Genomic DNA, 5,825 nt, shown 5'->3' with positions numbered 1-5,825 from the left:
GAGAGAGAGAGAGAGAGAGAGAGAGAGAGAGAGAGAGAGAGAGAGAGGACCTACTGAGAGGTCATTAGGCCATTGAGATTATGTCCCCAAAGGAAATTGTGGGACCCCAGTCCCTTCACACTCTCAGAAAATTGGCTCCTCAACATGTCCTGTCCATGAAGCACGTCCTTGCCACAACTCCACAGCACTCTGACTGATGAATCACGCACAGGAAACTTGAATTCTATGAGCCAAAGGAAAACTTTTCTGTCAATGAATTGTCTCAGAAATTTTTGTGATGGAAAGCTGCCTAATACAGTTGGTTCTTGATTCATGTAACCACGAGTCTCACATGGCCCAGTCTAAGGTACTGATGGACCTTCCTGGGAGGAATGGCTCACCTTCTGTTTCTCTGCTCCTCACTTGCCTTGTATCCCTAATAACAGTCCTTTCCCTAAACTTTGGCTCCAAAAAGTTTGGGAGTTTGTTATCATAATTTCTTCTCATCTGTTTTACATTTTCCATACAAAAAAAACCATTTAAGGTGGGGGCTTTAAAATAAAATAAAATAATAAAACCCAGAGCAGCATCCTCTGTCTAATGCACACACCACCTGGCTTCCAGAATGTTCTCCAATAATTCTGCTCTTGTATTTATCACTGCGTGTCATTACTCAATAAATCTATCATGGCGTTCAGAACGCCTGCTCACCTGGACTTACCATTCAATCACTGGGCAGTTGCTTGAGGGTTACATGTCTGGTATATATGTGATCTTAGTACTAACATTAGTACTAACTTTAGTGCATGTCTCAAGAATGCAGACTGATAAATTAGACATGTGTATTTGCTATTCATCACTGTCTCTCCCCTAGAGTGACATCATACACATATTTTTGCTAAGAGTTTCCTTATCTATAACCTCCTCCCATAGTTTATTGTGCTGCTATCCTAGAGTCTTTTCAGACACACACACACACACACACACACACACACACACCTTATCCTTCTATACGCCTCTGTAACCTGCAGAGAGCAGTGATGGATAACTCCATTTGGCTTGATGTCTCATGGGAACACAGGACAGCAGCTCTCAAGAAGCCTTAAAGACGGTCTAGACCTATCTAGAGACAAGGAAACTGAGGGCCAGAAACTGGTTAGATTGCCCTGAGTCCGTGAGCTGTAAAACAGCTCAAGTTATTTTTCTTCCCACTTACAGACACTTCCTGTACCCAAAAGCAGTTCTCCAAAGGAGTATCGAAGTTGTAATGACCTGTATTGGGTACCACGGGGGAACTGAGTCCACAAGGTCTAACCACAGCTGGCTTGGCCGCAGGACTTAAGACCACTGGCCTTCACTCTTACTGCATCAAATTTATCTGGAATAGTTATTAAACCACAGATGGCTAGGGAGTCACTGGAGAGTTCCTAATTTGCTGTGGCAAGATTGTAAGAATCTCCCCCTCTTCACAAGGGGTCATACTTGAGGAGGGGTCTTCAGTGAAAGCAATGAAACTCTCTCTGACTTCATTGCTGTTCTCAACTGCTGTTTTCAACCCTGCTCCTCTCCATACTTAGCTGTGAGTGGCTCATCCCAGCACCCACTTAACAGGTCTTTTCTCTTCCCCCTTTCTCCCATCTCTCCTCTTCCTCTCCTTACCAAGGTTCCAATCACAGGCTTCATTGCAATGGAGTTCCATTGGCTCAACGTGGAACTGTTGCTGACTGCTTACAAGTCACAGAAGATAGTGTCAATAACCTGTACTAGAACCCACATTGAGGCATGATGCTTTTGTTGTTGTTGGGGTTTCTTGCTTGTTTTGTGTAACAGTCTTCCTGTGCAGCCCAGGATGGCCCTGGCTTTGAACACTGATGTTTCTGCATCAACCTTCATGGTGCAGGGATTATAGGAGTGTGTCACAATGTCTGGCTTTGGCTTGCAACATCTATAAACTATTTTTTTCTAGTTGTAACTCATTGTCAAAGAACAATCCAGAAGTAATGTGACCTAGAAGCTTGTCCTCCCACATTCATTAGGAGACCAAATACAGGGTAACTATCTCTCATCTGAGACACTGAAATCCAAACACTCCCAAATCTAAAGACGAACTACCATGAAGACTTCACAGTAGAAACTTAGGCACATGATATCCAGGGATGGCCAAAGTCAAAAGGTAGAGTCATTGGCAAGACTGTAAAGAATTGCCTTCTGACTGTGTGAAAGTATATGTGAAACCTAAAGTTTGGTGGGCTCAGGTCCCAACCTAACTTGTGTTATATCCTTAAATATTCCCAACTCTGGAAAATATCACAAAATATGAAACATTCCTCAAATAATTATCACTCGGCCTTCTACTTGGACGACACCCCCTGAGTATGGTTACTGCCCAGGATAAAAAGCCTGGCTTTGGAGCCATATATGTGAGTGGTATATCATGTAGAAAAGTTCAGATAAGTGTCATGTTGCCATCAAAATCATGCAAAATATTAGACATATAGCCATGTCCACTAATATGAAGACACTTCAACCTAAAGCAAGCATCAGTGACACCTGTCAATAGGATTATACGATGGCTTTAGTCCTAGAATTGTGGGTTTTTTTCTTTTTCTCAGTGCTACAGAAGTATCACAAAATCACTTGATCTAGAGCAAGAGATAAAGACAAATTGAATTACCTGGACACAGGATGGACTCCATCCAGGCTGGTGAGCTTGCTTAGAGGGTGAAGGTGCTTGTCCCACTTACCTGAAGACCTAAAGTTTTGTCTCAGGGATCCATATGACAGATGGACAGAATTAACTCCCAAAAGTTGTCCTCTGTGACAACACACAAAATCTTTATTAATTAAAATTATTGTCTTTCACTGGTGATATAGCTCAGCTGATAAAAAAAGCTTCCTGCCAAGACTAACAACCTGAGATCAATCCCAGGAACCCTCATGGAAGATAGAGAAAACCAACTCCTGTAATTTACTTTCTGACCTCTATATGCATGGACTATTCATTCACAAAGACAAACACACACACGCACGTTATTGTAAAAAATAAAATAAAATAATCATCTTTTTCAAAACAGAATGAATTGCATTCAACCCACTCAGAGGAGAGGAGAACTATCAGACTCTAAAGCCTTTGATACTTAAGAATCCTATGCATAGATAATCTCATTTTTCTATAGTGCCTCAACTTCTAAATTTTCCTTACTGAGGAATGGTGTGTGTGTGTGAGTGTGCATGTGTGTGTGTGTGTGTGTGTGTCTGTGTGTCTGTGTGTCTGTGTGTGTATCTGTGTCTGTGTCTGTGTGCTGGTTCTTTCTTTTCATTATTTAGGGTTCAGAGATGAAAGTTTGGTCATCAGGGGCTTAGCAGCAAGGGCCTTTACCCACTGAGCCACCTCTTCAGCCATTGTCAATTCTATCTTCATTCAACCTAAATTTGGTTTACCAAGGTGTAGACCTTGCTACAGAATGTTTGTCCAAACAAACAAGGGCATAGTTTTGATGTGTTCAGTCTTGGGGCCTGAGATAACCGTGTGCTGTGTCAGCAGCACAGGTTACTCACTACAGATCTATTCATGCCCCTTCTCCAGGGCCAGTGCTCTTCCCAAGAACAACATCTTACAGGTCTGCCATTCTTCAGTCTCTGACTCTCTCCAACCCTGAGCCAGTCACATCGCCTGCACCCCTTTATGACACTTGCAGTTTTACTCGGGGACTCATTGTTGAAGAGGTCAGCTTACCCCTGTGTGTGTATGTGCACGCACATGTGTGTGTGCCCAGAGAAGAAAGTCCTCTTGTGCTGTTCGTATGATGTCAGAGCAGTTTCTCACTTGCTCTACAAAGCTTTCCTTCTTCTGATGCGGCAATTAGACTATTAATAAAAAGACATTAGGTTATGCTTATTTATTTTTAAAGAATGACATCATCCCCAGCCTTCATGCAGAGCAAAGGAGCAATTCACGGGTCTTTCCATTTATGACATCAGAGAAGCTGACTAAACTTGGCAATTACCTTGACGTTTTCACAGTGTGACTAGCGTGCTGAAAGAGGGTTACTTGCAAGGGTCTGAGTAAACATACATGACTATATGTCCTCTTATTTTAAGTGAATTTGTAGCCAGTGAGAAATATCTGCAGACCCCAGTATTGAATACAAACATCCCCATTTTAGTCCAGAGCCAAGTTCCAACCCTCACCCTGAGATCAGAATCGATGTGTGCTAATCTCTGCAACCTCAGATTACTGCTCTTCACAGGCTCCCAGAAAATGAAAGCTGTCCAGCCAAAATTCAGCCAGCCCCAGCTTCTAAGCTGAGCACCACCAGAGGAGCAGATTGGCAGAAACAAGAGAGTCACAGAATCCTGAACCTGGAAAAGACTCTGAGGTTCAACTTCACACACAGGAGAATTAGACCCTAAAGTATGGGGGAAGCTTGATTAATGCTGCCCAGTAGCAGGTGGGAAGGTGGCTTCACTTCTACCATGTGATAATGTCCCCCTCATAAACATGTTAGTGATAGCCTGACACAGCTCCTCTTTCCACAAGAACTCAGTTTCTCTGGTGTTTTGTAGCCATTAGTACAGTGTTCAGTATTGTCTCCTGGCCAGAGAACACAGCCATGAAAGTCCTTCTTCTGTTGATAACAAATTCACTCAGAATAGTACAGGACTCTTCAGCCATTGCTGGAATGGACCCTGGGGAAAAAAAAAACCTTGTCACCTCCCCCTTCCCAAAGGAATCTTCATTTAAAGACACAGATGAATTTTTGCCAAAGAAATCAGTCTCCCCCATTCAGCTTTCATTACGACCAAGCTCAAAGGTGTGGCTTTATCAATAAATGATGGGACTGTGTCGGTCATTAGGAAGATAATCAAATCTATTAGTGCTCACTGGTGAGACTGCCAAAGGGCTAACTAATTGACTAGCAAGGCATGGCCTTTGACCGAAGCCAGTCAAGGGGAACTTCCTCTGCTCCACTCATAGCTTCTGCTTAGAATCAGACCTTGTCATGACAGGCAATAGCCAGACCCAAAATTGACCTATGACTAGGTCTATGTAAACCCTAGAATCAAGGCTCAAGTTAAAAACACAAATGTATTTACAAGCAACTAACATCCTAGGAATGTACTTTAAAAGATTGTCATACACCTCAGTGACTTGTGGGTTTCACAGCTTTACAGAGTTCTAAATAAGTGTATTTTTAGAGCAGACATGGTGTACAATGACAACCAGCACAAGGACCACTTTTTTTGTATGAGATTACTATTTATAGAATTAGTATTAGTAGTTCTATCCATAGAATAATCAGAATAGCACTTGGCATGGACTGGAACCTCAAATATATTTCCTAATGAACAAAAAAGCCATATCACTCCACCCCAAACTCCAGGAAGAAAACTTATATAGAGAAAAGTATGATTTTTTTCCCGGAGGAATAATATAGTAGATACAAGGACAACAGTTTTACACATATACATCAGTGCTACCACTCAAGGGACTAAGGGATATGACCCCTCTCCTCGTTCATCAGAAGGTCAGGGACAAAACTATAACAAGGGCAGGTGAAAAAGAGAAAAGCATGAACAAAGCATTTAATCAACATTTTATATTGTCATAGGTGCCTTCACATATGAAGCCCAAAGACACAAGGGAAGCAGTTATATCTATGAGAAGCTTTAAGGAAAGGTAGAGCACTGTACAGAAATGAGAACAGACAGCCAGGTACAAGTAAGTCGTGACTGACTGAGTGGGGGCCCATCTAGAGATGTTCAAAATTTTCTGGGTCTTTCTGAGTAGAGCCCTTTCCCAAGTGTAGGGTGAGACCCTCTGAGTGAAGGTCTTCAACGGAAGA

Source organism: Grammomys surdaster, unplaced genomic scaffold (assembly GCF_004785775.1).
Source record: "Grammomys surdaster isolate TR1022 unplaced genomic scaffold, NIH_TR_1.0 581, whole genome shotgun sequence".
Classification (NCBI taxonomy): Eukaryota; Metazoa; Chordata; class Mammalia; order Rodentia; family Muridae; genus Grammomys; species Grammomys surdaster.
This window is presented reverse-complemented; position numbering follows the sequence as displayed.